This window comes from Salvelinus alpinus, chromosome 27 (genome assembly GCF_045679555.1).
Source record: "Salvelinus alpinus chromosome 27, SLU_Salpinus.1, whole genome shotgun sequence".
In the NCBI taxonomy this organism is placed as follows: Eukaryota; Metazoa; Chordata; class Actinopteri; order Salmoniformes; family Salmonidae; genus Salvelinus; species Salvelinus alpinus.
The window spans coordinates 4,082,764-4,098,859 of record NC_092112.1 but is presented as its reverse complement, the minus strand read 5'-3'; positions in this window follow the sequence as shown (position 1 = coordinate 4,098,859).

Here is a 16,096-nt window from a genome sequence, read left to right as displayed (position 1 = left end):
GCTGTCCATTTGCAATATGTTTCAATGGGTATATACCATCACGAATTTGACATGCTCAAAAATACTGCAGAAATGCGAAATTGACTGGCCCAATGAACTCGGGATGGCCGGGCAGTGATAGTGGTTCCTCGTTTTGTTCGTTGTGTTCGTTGTTTTGATTTCATCATGTCCATTTGGTGATGGTTTTTCACTGTTTAAACATATTGCAAATGTACAAAAGTCAGCCAGCAAGTCAGCGTCCATCAGTCAATAAGATATCATTCTGACACCAAACTGATACAAACTGACACCAAACCCATGTTGTCCAACTCGGTTAGAAGCCAACTATCACATATTTCAGAGCAGGCCCAAAATTCACAGCGCCTTCTGTTTAAACTATAATAAAAACATAAAACACGTAGTTACGTTCTAGCTGCGGATCCAGTTCTGACATTATGTGTAGGCCCAGCTGAGGCGACCCGAATCCCGAGTTTCGGCTCGATAGGTCATTCTGAGCCCGAGCAGCGACCTTAATTGGTGCTGAAAATGCAAATTTTCCAGGCGTTGCTACGGGGTCCTTGAATGAGCTATCGGACAGAAACGTTAGGGTCCGTCTTTATGGGCCAAGGCGGTTTCAATGCTTCTAGTCTTGCGACTCTGGGACTTTTCTAAATGTCGTCATTTTCGAGACGGTCAAACTGAATTGAAGTTATTGCAAATGTACGAGGCTGTTTCTCGGTCTGAGAACCATCTAGAGCCACATAACTCACCACGCACTATTGACCTGAGCTCTATAACAGGTTTCTAAAGTTTCAGAGCTCTAGGTCTGACGGTTCTTTGATAGTTTGAACGAAGGTAACTATTGCAGGCTCTATGTGTCTGTAAGCCCCACACTGTGTCACTCCCCATTGACTGTGATTGTGTGTAAGTTCAGAAAATCACAGAAAATCACAGAAATCACATAGAGCTCCGAAACCTTAGAAAAGATTTGTCTGAACACGCTGCAACTGGATCTGTAACTTTTTTGAAAAAATACCACCTTTTTTTGAACATCACCAGTTGTACAATGTACAATTTCTCTTAAATTACGATAGATAAATGGCTGGTTCTTTTTTTCCTGACACCGTAGGTTTATGTACTATGTACTTTGACATGAAGTGGTCAAATTAGCGCTCTATTTTTGATTTTGACTTTAATCCCAGAAAAATGGCCTCAATGCCATCTTGTTCGGGCCAACTGCCCATTATGCCAAACCTATGCTCACCAAGTTTCATCTTTGAAATCTTTTCCGTTTAGGAGAAAAGGCCACGTCGTGATTGGTGATGTTTTGTACATTTGCAGAATGATTCCATTCACCATCTGGTGGGATATACCGGGACAGTTTTGACAATTTTTTTAAACGGAAACCGAATGTCCGAGAGACTTCGTTCGATGACTTCCTGAAAGATCTGGCACCGTCCGCTAATTCTACAAACGTTGGCGGACGTCTAGTAAGGGACCGTACATTTGCAATATGGTGTTTCTCACTAACCATACGGCAAATGTCAAAATGTTCCCTTAGGTATGTAAGGTCTACAGGTCAGGTCTTTAATTATACAGGACAGGTCTATTATAATACAGACCAGGTCAACAGATCAGGTCTATTATATTACATACCTGGTCTATTATAATACAGACCAGGTCTATTATAATACAGACCAGTTTTATTATTATACAGGCCAGGTCTATTATAATACAGGCCAGGTCTATTATTAAACAGGCCAGGTCTACAGGCCAGTTCTAGTATAATACATGCCAGGTCTAATATAATACAGGCCATGTCTATTATAATACAGGCCAGGTCTATTATAATACAGGCCAGGTCAACAGGCCAGGACTAGTATAATACAGGCCATGTCTATTATAAAACAGGCCAGGTCTACAGGCCAGGTCTAGTATAATACACACCAGGTCTATTATAATACAGGCCATGTCTATTATAATATAGGCCAGGTATATTATAATACAGGCCATGTCTATTATAATACAGGCCATGTCTATTATAGTACAGGCCAGGTATATTATAATACAGGCCAGGTCTAATATAATACAGGCCAGGTATGTTATAATACAGACCAGGTCTACAGATCAGGTCTATTATATTACAGACCAGTTCTATTATAATACAGACCAGGTATGTTATAATACAGACCAGGTCTATTATAATACAGACCAGGTCTATTATAATACAGGCCAGTTCGAGTAAAGTACAGGCCAGGTCTATTATTATACAGGACAGGTCTATTATAATACAGGCCAGGTCTACAGATCAGGTCTATTATATTACATACCAGTTCTATTATAATACAGACCAGGTCTATTATAATACAGACCAGTTTTATTATTATACAGACCAGGTCAATTATAATACAGGTCAGGTCTATTATAATACAGGCCAGGTCTACAGGCCAGGTCTAGTATAATACCGGCATGTCTATAATAGTACATACCTGGTCTATTTTAAAACAGGCCAGGTCTAACATAATACAGACAAGGTCTATTATAATACAGAACAGGTCTACAGGCCAGGTCTAGTATAATACAGACAAGGACTATTATAATAAAGACCAGGTCTATTATAATACAGGTCAGGTCTATTATAATACAGGCCAGGTCTACAGGCCAGGTCTTTTATAATACAGACAAGGACTATTATAATAAAGACCAGGTCTATTATAATACAGGCCAGGTCTATTATAATACAGGCCAGGTCTAACATAATACAGGTGAGGTCTATTATACTACAGGCCAGGTCTAGAGGTCAGGTCTATTATAATACAGGACAGGTCTACAGGCCAGGTCTATTATAATACAGACCATGTCTATTATAATCCATCCGGGTATATTAAAATACAGGCAATATCTGTTATAATACAAGCCAGGTCTACTATAATACAGGCCAGGTCTATTATAATACAGGTCAGGTCTATTATAATACAGGTCAGGTCTATTATAATACAGGACAGGTCTACATGCCAGGTCTATTATATTACAGACCAGGTGTATTATAATACAGGCCAGGTCTACAGATCAGATCTACTATATTACATACCAGGTCTATTATAATACAGACCAGGTCTATTATAATACAGACCAGATTTATTATTATACAGGCCAGGTCTATTATAATAGAGGCCAGGTCTATTATTAAACAGGCCAGGTCTACAGGCCAGTTCTAGTATAATACATGCCAGGTCTAATATAATACAGGCCTTGTCTATTATAATACAGGCCAGGTCCATTATAATACAGGTGAAGTCTATTATAGTACAGGACAGGTCTACCGACCAGGTCTATTATAATACAGGACAGGTCTATTATAAAACAGGACAGGTCTACAAGCCAGGTCTATTATAATACAGACCAGGTCTATTATAATACAGACCAGGTATATTAAAATACAGGCCAGATCTACTATAATACAAGCCAGGTCTACTATAATACAGGCCAGGTCTACTATAATACAGACCAGGTCTATTATAATACAGGCCAGGTCTATTATAATACAGGCAATGTCTTTTATAATACAGGACTGGTCTATTGTAATACAGACCAGGTCTATTATAATACCGATCAGGTCTATTATAATACAGACCAGGTCAATTATAATAAAGGCCAGGTCTATTATAGTATAGACCAGGTCTATTATAATACAGGCCAGGTCTACAGGCCAGGTCTATTATAATACAGGACTGTCTATTATAATACAAACCAGGTCTATTATAATACAGACTAGGCCTATTATACTACCGGCAAGGTCTACAGGCCAGGTCTTTTATAATACAGACCAGGTCTATTATAAAACAGACCAGGTCTATTATAATACAGGCCAGGTTTATTATAGCACAGGACAGGTCTACCGACCAGGTCTATTATAATACAGGTCAGGTCTATTATAATACAAGACAGGTCTACAGGCCAGGTCTATTATAATACAGACCAGGTCTATTATAATACAGACCAGGTATATTAAAATACAGGCAATATCTGTTATAATACAAGCCAGGTCTACTATAATACAGGCCAGGTCTATTATAATACAGGCCAGGTCAACAGGCCAGGTCTAGTATAATACAGGCCATGTCTATTATAGTACAGGCCATGTCTATTATAAAACAGGCCAGGTCTACAGGCCATGTCTATTATAAAACAGGCCAGGTCTACAGGCCAGGTCTAGTATAATACACACCAGGTCTATTATAATACAGGCCATGTCTATTATAATACAGGCCAGGTATATTATAATACAGGCCATGTCTATTATAATACAGGCCAGGTCTACAGGCCAGGTCTAGTATAATACACGCCAGGTCTATTATTGTACAGGCCTTGTCTATTATTATACAGGCCAGGTATAATATAATACAGGCCAGGTCTGTTATAATACAGACCAGGTCTACAGATCAGGTCTATTATATTACAGACCATGTCTATTATAATACAGGCCAGGTATATTATAATACAGGCCATGTCTATTATAATACAGGCCTGGCCTATTATAATACAGGCCTGGTCTATTATAATACAGGCCTGGTCTGTTATAATACAGGACAGGTCTATTATAATACAGGCCAGGTCTACAGATCAGGTCTATTATATTACATACCAGGTCTATTATAATACAGACCACATCTATTATAATACAGACCAGTTTTATTATTATACAGGCCAGGTCAATTATAATACAGGCCAGGTCTATTATTAAACAGGCCAGGTCTACAGGCCAGTTCTAGTATAATACATGCCAGGTCTAATATAATACAGGCCATTTCTATTATAATACAGGCCAGGTCTATTATAATACAGGCCAGGTCAACAGGCCAGGTCTAGTATAATACAGGCCATGTCTATTATAGTACAGGCCATGTCTATTATAATACAGGCCAGGTATATTATAATACAGGCCAGGTCTAATATAATACAGGCCTGGCCTATTATAATACGGGCCAGGTCTACTATAATACAGGCCATGTCTATTATAATACAGGCCAGGTCTATTATAATACAGGCCAAGTCTATTATAGTACAGGACAGGTCTACCGACCAGGTCTATTATAATACAGGACAGGTCTATTATAAAACAGGACAGGTCTACAAGCCAGGTCTATTATAATACAGACCAGGTCTATTATAATACAGACCAGATTTATTATTATACAGGCCAGGTCTATTATAATACAGGCCAGGTCTATTATTAAACAGGCCAGGTCTACAGGCCAGTTCTAGTATAATACATGCCAGGTCTAATATAATACAGGCCATTTCTATTATAATACAGGCCAGGTCTATTATAATACAGGCCAGGTCAACAGGCCAGGTCTAGTATAATACAGGCCATGTCTATTATAAAACAGGCCAGGTCTACAGGCCAGGTCTAGTATACTACACACCAGGTATATTATAATACAGGCTATGTCTATTAAAATACAGGCCAGGTCTACAGGCCAGGTCTAGTATAATACACGCCAGGTCTATTACAGTACAGGCCATGTCTATTATAATACAGGTCAGGTATATTATAATACAGGCCAGGTATATTATAATACAGGCCAGGTCTAATATAATACAGGCCAGGTCTGTTATAATACAGACCAGGTCTACAGATCAGGTCTATTATATTACAGAGCAGTTCTATTATAATACAACCCAGGTATGTTATAATACAGGCCTGGTCTATTATATTACAGACCAGGTCTATTATAATACAGCACATGTCTATTATACTACAGGCCAGGTCTAATATAATACAGGCCTGGCCTATTATAATACAGGCCTGGTCTATTATAATACAGGCCTGTCTATTATAATACAGGCCAGGTATATTATAATACAGGCCATGTCTATTATAATACAGGCCAGGTCTACAGGCCAGGTCTATTATAATACACGCCAGGTCTATTATAGTACAGGCCATGTCTATTATAATACAGGCCAGGTATATTATAATACAGGCCAGGTATATTATAATACAGGCCAGGTCGAATATAATACAGGCCAGGTCTGTTATAATACAGACCAGGTCTACAGATCAGGTCTATTATATTACAGACCAGTTCTATTATAATACAGCCCAGGAATGTTATAATACAGGCCTGGTCTATTATATTACAGACCAGGTCTATTATAATACAGCCCAGGTCTATTATACTACAGGCCCGGTCTAATATAATACAGGTCTGGCCTATTATAATACAGGCCTTGTCTATTATAATACAGGCCTGGTCTATTATAATACAGGCCAGGTATATTATAATACAGGCCATGTCTATTATAATACAGGCCAGGTCTACAGGCCAGGTCTAGTATAATACACGCCAGGTCTATTATAGTACAGGCCATGTCTATTATAATACAGGCCAGGTATATTATAATACAGGCCAGGTCTAATATAATACAGGCCTGGCCTATTATAATACAGGCCAGGTCTACTATAATACAGGCCATGTCTATTATAATACAGGCCAGGTCTATTATAATACAGGACAGGTCTACCGACCAGGTCTATTATAATACAGGACAGGTCTATTATAAAACAGGACAGGTCTACAAGCCAGGTCTATTATAATACAGACCAGGTCTATTATAATACAGACCAGATTTATTATTATACAGGCCAGGTCTATTATAATACAGGCCAGGTCTATTATTAAACAGGCCAGGTCTACAGGCCAGTTCTAGTATAATACATGCCAGGTCTAATATAATACAGGCCATTTCTATTATAATACAGGCCAGGTCTATTATAATACAGGCCAGGTCAACAGGCCAGGTCTAGTGTAATACAGGCCATGTCTATTATAAAACAGGCCAGGTCTACAGGCCAGGTCTAGTATACTACACACCAGGTCTATTATAATACAGGCCATGTCTATTATAATACAGGCCAGGTATATTATAATACAGGCTATGTCTATTAAAATACAGGCCAGGTCTACAGGCCAGGTCTAGTATAATACACGCCAGGTCTATTACAGTACAGGCCATGTCTATTATAATACAGGTCAGGTATATTATAATACAGGCCAGGTATATTATAATACAGGCCAGGTCTAATATAATACAGGCCAGGTCTGTTATAATACAGACCAGGTCTACAGATCAGGTCTATTATATTACAGAGCAGTTCTATTATAATACAACCCAGGTATGTTATAATACAGGCCTGGTCTATTATATTACAGACCAGGTCTATTATAATACAGCACAGGTCTATTATACTACAGGCCAGGTCTAATATAATACAGGCCTGGCCTATTATAATACAGGCCTGGTCTATTATAATACAGGCCTGTCTATTATAATACAGGCCAGGTATATTATAATACAGGCCATGTCTATTATAATACAGGCCAGGTCTACAGGCCAGGTCTATTATAATACACGCCAGGTCTATTATAGTACAGGCCATGTCTATTATAATACAGGCCAGGTATATTATAATACAGGCCAGGTATATTATAATACAGGCCAGGTCGAATATAATACAGGCCAGGTCTGTTATAATACAGACCAGGTCTACAGATCAGGTCTATTATATTACAGACCAGTTCTATTATAATACAGCCCAGGAATGTTATAATACAGGCCTGGTCTATTATATTACAGACCAGGTCTATTATAATACAGCCCAGGTCTATTATACTACAGGCCAGGTCTAATATAATACAGGTCTGGCCTATTATAATACAGGCCTGGTCTATTATAATACAGGCCTGGTCTATTATAATACAGGCCAGGTATATTATAATACAGGCCATGTCTATTATAATACAGGCCAGGTCTACAGGCCAGGTCTAGTATAATACACGCCAGGTCTATTATAGTACAGGCCATGTCTATTATAATACAGGCCAGGTATATTATAATACAGGCCAGGTCTAATATAATACAGGCCTGGCCTATTATAATACAGGCCAGGTCTACTATAATACAGGCCATGTCTATTATAATACAGGCCAGGTCTATTATAATACAGGTCAAGTCTATTATAGTACAGGACAGGTCTACCGACCAGGTCTATTATAATACAGGACAGGTCTATTATAAAACAGGACAGATCTACAAGCCAGGTCTTTTATAATACAGACCAGGTCTATTATAATACAGACCAGGTATATTAAAATACAGGCCAGATCTACTATAATACAGGCCAGGTCTACTATAATACAGGCCAGGTCTATTATAATACAGGCCAGTTCTATTATAATACAGGTCAGGTCTATTTTTATACATGCCAGGTCTTTTATAATACAGGCCAGGTCTATTATAATACAGACCAGGTCTTTTATAATACAGGCCAGGTCTACTATAATACAGGCCATGTCTATTATAATACAGGCCAGGTCTATTATAATACAGGTCAAGTCTATTATAGCACAGGACAGGTCTACCGACCAGGTCTATTATAATACAGGTCAGGTCTATTATAATACAAGACAGGTCTACAGGCCAGGTCTATTATAATACAGACCAGGTCTATTATAATACAGACCAGGTATATTAAAATACAGGCAATATCTGTTATAATACAAGCCAGGTCTACTATAATACAGGCCAGGTCTATTATAATACAGGCCAGGTCAACAGGCCAGGTCTAGTATAATACAGGCCATGTCTATTATAGTACAGGCCATGTCTATTATAAAACAGGCCAGGTCTACAGGCCATGTCTATTATAAAACAGGCCAGGTCTACAGGCCAGGTCTAGTATAATACACACCAGGTCTATTATAATACAGGCCATGTCTATTATAATACAGGCCAGGTATATTATAATACAGGCCATGTCTATTATAATACAGGCCAGGTCTACAGGCCAGGTCTAGTATAATACACGCCAGGTCTATTATTGTACAGGCCTTGTCTATTATTATACAGGCCAGGTATAATATAATACAGGCCAGGTCTGTTATAATACAGACCAGGTCTACAGATCAGGTCTATTATATTACAGACCAGTTCTATTATAATACAGCCCAGGTATGTTATAATACAGACCAGGTCTATTATAATACAGGCCTGGCCTATTATAATACAGGCCTGGTCTATTATAATACAGGCCTGGTCTGTTATAATACAGGACAGGTCTATTATAATACAGGCCAGGTCTACAGATCAGGTCTATTATATTACATACCAGGTCTATTATAATACAGACCACATCTATTATAATACAGACCAGTTTTATTATTATACAGGCCAGGTCAATTATAATACAGGCCAGGTCTATTATTAAACAGGCCAGGTCTACAGGCCAGTTCTAGTATAATACATGCCAGGTCTAATATAATACAGGCCATTTCTATTATAATACAGGCCAGGTCTATTATAATACAGGCCAGGTCAACAGGACAGGTCTAGTATAATACAGGCCATGTATATTATAGTACAGGCCATGTCTATTATAATACAGGCCAGGTATATTATAAGACAGGCCAGGTCTAATATAATACAGGCCTGGCCTATTATAATACGGGCCAGGTCTACTATAATACAGGCCATGTCTATTATAATACAGGCCAGGTCTATTATAATACAGGCCAAGTCTATTATAGTACAGGACAGGTCTACCGACCAGGTCTATTATAATACAGGACAGGTCTATTATAAAACAGGACAGGTCTACAAGCCAGGTCTATTATAATACAGACCAGGTCTATTATAATACAGACCAGATTTATTATTATACAGGCCAGGTCTATTATAATACAGGCCAGGTCTATTATTAAACAGGCCAGGTCTACAGGCCAGTTCTAGTATAATACATGCCAGGTCTAATATAATACAGGCCATTTCTATTATAATACAGGCCAGGTCTATTATAATACAGGCCAGGTCAACAGGCCAGGTCTAGTATAATACAGGCCATGTCTATTATAAAACAGGCCAGGTCTACAGGCCAGGTCTAGTATACTACACACCAGGTCTATTATAATACAGGCCATGTCTATTATAATACAGGCCAGGTATATTATAATACAGGCTATGTCTATTAAAATACAGGCCAGGTCTACAGGCCAGGTCTAGTATAATACACGCCAGGTCTATTACAGTACAGGCCATGTCTATTATAATACAGGTCAGGTATATTATAATACAGGCCAGGTATATTATAATACAGGCCAGGTCTAATATAATACAGGCCAGGTCTGTTATAATACAGACCAGGTCTACAGATCAGGTCTATTATATTACAGAGCAGTTCTATTATAATACAACCCAGGTATGTTATAATACAGGCCTGGTCTATTATATTACAGACCAGGTCTATTATAATACAGCACAGGTCTATTATACTACAGGCCAGGTCTAATATAATACAGGCCTGGCCTATTATAATACAGGCCTGGTCTATTATAATACAGGCCTGTCTATTATAATACAGGCCAGGTATATTATAATACAGGCCATGTCTATTATAATACAGGCCAGGTCTACAGGCCAGGTCTATTATAATACACGCCAGGTCTATTATAGTACAGGCCATGTCTATTATAATACAGGCCAGGTATATTATAATACAGGCCAGGTATATTATAATACAGGCCAGGTCGAATATAATACAGGCCAGGTCTGTTATAATACAGACCAGGTCTACAGATCAGGTCTATTATATTACAGACCAGTTCTATTATAATACAGCCCAGGAATGTTATAATACAGGCCTGGTCTATTATATTACAGACCAGGTCTATTATAATACAGCCCAGGTCTATTATACTACAGGCCAGGTCTAATATAATACAGGTCTGGCCTATTATAATACAGGCCTGGTCTATTATAATACAGGCCTGGTCTATTATAATACAGGCCAGGTATATTATAATACAGGCCATGTCTATTATAATACAGGCCAGGTCTACAGGCCAGGTCTAGTATAACACACGCCAGGTCTATTATAGTACAGGCCATGTCTATTATAATACAGGCCAGGTATATTATAATACAGGCCAGGTCTAATATAATACAGGCCTGGCCTATTATAATACAGGCCAGGTCTACTATAATACAGGCCATGTCTATTATAATACAGGCCAGGTCTATTATAATACAGGTCAAGTCTATTATAGTACAGGACAGGTCTACCGACCAGGTCTATTATAATACAGGACAGGTCTATTATAAAACAGGACAGATCTACAAGCCAGGTCTATTATAATACAGACCAGGTCTATTATAATACAGACCAGGTATATTAAAATACATTCCAGATCTACTATAATACAGGCCAGGTCTACTATAATACAGGCCAGGTCTATTATAATACAGGCCAGGTCTATTATAATACAGGTCAGGTCTATTTTTATACATGCCAGGTCTTTTATAATACAGGCCAGGTCTATTATAATACAGACCAGGTCTATTATAATACAGGCCAGGTCTATTATAATACAGGCAATGTCTTTTATAATACAGGACTGGTCTATTTTAATACAGACCAGGTCTATTATAATACCGATCAGGTCTATTATAATACAGACCAGGTCAATTATAATAAAGGCCAGGTCTATTATAGTATAGACCAGGTCTATTATAATACAGGCCAGGTCTACAGGCCAGGTCTATTATAATACAGGACTGTCTATTATAATACAGACCAGGTCTATTATAATACCGATCAGGTCTATTATAATACAGACCAGGTCAATTATAATAAAGGCCAGGTCTATTATAGTATAGACCAGGTCTATTATAATACAGGCCAGGTCTACAGGCCAGGTCTATTTTAATACAGGACAGTCTATTATAATACAGACCAGGTCTTTTATAATACAGACTAGGTCTATTATACTACCGGCCAGGTCTACAGGCCAGGTCTTTTATAATACAGACCAGGTCTATTATAATATAGGCCAGGTCTATTATAATACAGGACAGGTCTACAGGCCAGGTCTATTATAATACAGACCAGGTCTATTATAATACAGGTCAAGTCTATTATAGTACAGGACAGGTCTACCGACCAGGTCTATTATAATACAGGACAGGTCTATTATAAAACAGGACAGGTCTACAAGCCAGGTCTATTATAATACAGACCAGGTCTATTTTAATACAGACCAGGTATATTAAAATACAGTCCAGCTCTACTATAATACAGGCCAGGTCTACTATAATACAGGCCAGGTCTATTATAATACAGGCCAGGTCTATTATAATACAGGTCAGGTCTATTTTTATACATGCCAGGTCTTTTATAATACAGGCCAGGTCTATTATAATACAGACCAGGTCTATTATAATACAGGCCAGGTCTATTATAATACAGGCAATGTCTTTTATAATACAGGACTGGTCTATTTTAATACAGACCAGGTCTATTATAATACCGATCAGGTCTATTATAATACAGACCAGGTCAATTACAATAAAGGCCAGGTCTATTATAGTATAGACCAGGTCTATTATAATACAGGCCAGGTCTACAGGCCAGGTCTATTATAATACAGGACTGTCTATTATAATACAGACCAGGTCTATTATAATACCGATCAGGTCTATTATAATACAGACCAGGTCAATTATAATAAAGGCCAGGTCTATTATAGTATAGACCAGGTCTATTATAATACAGGCCAGGTCTACAGGCCAGGTCTATTTTAATACAGGACAGTCTATTATAATACAGACCAGGTCTTTTAGAATACAGACTAGGTCTATTATACTACCGGCCAGGTCTACAGGCCAGGTCTTTTATAATACAGACCAGGTCTATTATAAAACAGACCAGGTCTATTATAATACAGGCCAGGTCTATTATAATACAGGACAGGTCTACAGGCCAGGTCTATTATAATACAGACCAGGTCTATTATAATACAGGTCAAGTCTATTATAGTATAGGACAGGTCTACCGACCAGGTCTATTATAATACAGGACAGGTCTATTATAAAACAGGACAGGTCTACAAGCCAGGTCTATTATAATACAGACCAGGTCTATTTTAATACAGACCAGGTATATTAAAATACAGTCCAGCTCTATTATAATACAGGCCAGGTCTATTATAATACAGGTCAGGTCTATTTTTATACATGCCAGGTCTTTTATAATACAGGCCAGGTCTATTATAATACAGACCAGGTCTATTATAATACAGGCCAGGTCTATTATAATACAGGCAATGTCTTTTATAATACAGGACTGGTCTATTTTAATACAGACCAGGTCTATTATAATACCGATCAGGTCTATTATAATACAGACCAGGTCAATTATAATAAAGGCCAGGTCTATTATAGTGTAGACCAGGTCTATTATAATACAGGCCAGGTCTACAGGCCAGGTCTATTTTAATACAGGACTGTCTATTATAATACAGACCAGGTCTATTATAATACCGATCAGGTCTATTATAATACAGACCAGGTCAATTATAATAAAGGCCAGGTCTATTATAGTATAGACCAGGTCTATTATAATACAGGCCAGGTCTACAGGCCAGGTCTATTTTAATACAGGACAGTCTATTATAATACAGACCAGGTCTATTATAATACAGACTAGGTCTATTATACTACCGGCCAGGTCTACAGGCCAGGTCTTTTATAATACTGACCAGGTCTATTATAAAACAGACCAGGTCTATTATAATACAGGCCAGGTCTATTATAATACAGGACAGGTCTACAGGCCAGGTCTATTATAATACAGACCAGGTCTATTATAATACAGACCAGGTATATTAAAATACAGGCAATATCTGTTATAATACAAGCCAGGTCTACTATAATACATGCCAGGTCTATTATAATACAGGTCAGGTCTATTATAATACATGTCAGGTCTATTATAATACAGGTCAGGTCTATTATAATACAGGACAGGTCTACAGGCCATGTCTATTATAATACAGACCAGGTCTATTATAATACAGACCAGATATATTATAATACAGGCCATGTCTATTATAATACAGGTCAGGTGTATTATAATACAGGACAGGTCTATTATAATACAGGCCAGGTCTACAGGCCAGGTCTAGTATAATTCACACCAGGTCTTTTATATTACAGTCCTTGTCTATTATAATACAGGCCAGGTATAATATAATACAGGCCAGGTCTGTTATAATACAGACCAGGTCTACAGATCAGGTCTATTATATTACAGACCAGTTCTATTATAATACAGCCCAGGTATGTTATAATACAGACCAGGTCTATTATAATACAGGCCAGGTCTACAGATCAGGTCTATTATAATACAGGCTTGGTCTATTATAATACAGGACAGGTCTATTATAATATAGGCCAGGTCTATAGATCAGGTCTATTATATTACATACCAGGTCTATTATAATACAGACTGTTTTATTATTATACAGGCCAGGTCATTTATAATACAGACCAGGTCTATTATAATACAGACCAGTTTTATTATTATACAGACCAGATCAATTATAATACAGGCCAGGTCTATTATTAAACAGGCCAGGTCTACAGGCCAGTTCTAGTATAATACATGCCAGGTCTAATATAATACAGGCCATGTCTATTATAATACAGGCCATGTCTATTATAATACAGGCCAGGTCAACAGACCAGGTCTAGTATAATACAGGCCATGTCTATTATTAATCAGGCCAGGTCTACAGGCCAGGTCTATTATAATACAGGCCATGTCTATTATAATACAGGTCAAGTCTATTATAGTACAGGACAGGTCTACCGACCAGGTCTATTATAATACAGGACAGGTCTATTATAAAACAGGACAGGTCTACAAGCCAGGTCTATTATAATACAGACCAGGTCTATTTTAATACAGACCAGGTCTACTATAATACATGCCAGGTCTATTATAATACAGGCCAGGTCTATTATAATACAGGTCCGGTCTATTTTTATACATGCCAGGTCTTTTATAATACAGGCCAGGTCTATTATAATACAGACCAGGTCTATTATAATACAGGCCAGGTCTATTATAATACAGGCAATGTCTTTTATAATACAGGACTGGTCTATTTTAATACAGACCAGGTCTATTATAATACCGATCAGGTCTATTATAATACAGACCAGGTCAATTACAATAAAGGCCAGGTCTATTATAGTATAGACCAGGTCTATTATAATACAGGCCAGGTCTACAGGCCAGGTCTATTATAATACAGGACTGTCTATTATAATACAGACCAGGTCTATTATAATACCGATCAGGTCTCTTATAATACAGACCAGGTCAATTATAATAAAGGCCAGGTCTATTATAGTATAGACCAGGTCTATTATAATACAGGCCAGGTCTACAGGCCAGGTCTATTTTAATACAGGACAGTCTATTATAATACAGACCAGGTCTTTTAGAATACAGACTAGGTCTATTATACTACCGGCCAGGTCTACAGGCCAGGTCTTTTATAATACAGACCAGGTCTATTATAAAACAGACCAGGTCTATTATAATACAGGCCAGGTCTATTATAATACAGGACAGGTCTACAGGCCAGGTCTATTATAATACAGACCAGGTCTATTATAATACAGGTCAAGTCTATTATAGTATAGGACAGGTCTACCGACCAGGTCTATTATAATACAGGACAGGTCTATTATAAAACAGGACAGGTCTACAAGCCAGGCCTATTATAATACAGACCAGGTCTATTTTAATACAGACCAGGTATATTAAAATACAGTCCAGCTCTATTATAATACAGGCCAGGTCTATTATAATACAGGTCAGGTCTATTTTTATACATGCCAGGTCTTTTATAATACAGGCCAGGTCTATTATAATACAGACCAGGTCTATTATAATACAGGCCAGGTCTATTATAATACAGGCAATGTCTTTTATAATACAGGACTGGTCTATTTTAATACAGACCAGGTCTATTATAATACCGATCAGGTCTATTATAATACAGACCAGGTCAATTATAATAAAGGCCATGTCTATTATAGTGTAGACCAGGTCTATTATAATACAGGCCAGGTCTACAGGCCAGGTCTATTTTAATACAGGACTGTCTATTATAATACAGACCAGGTCTATTATAATACCGATCAGGTCTATTATAATACAGACCAGGTCAATTATAATAAAGGCCAGGTCTATTATAGTATAGAC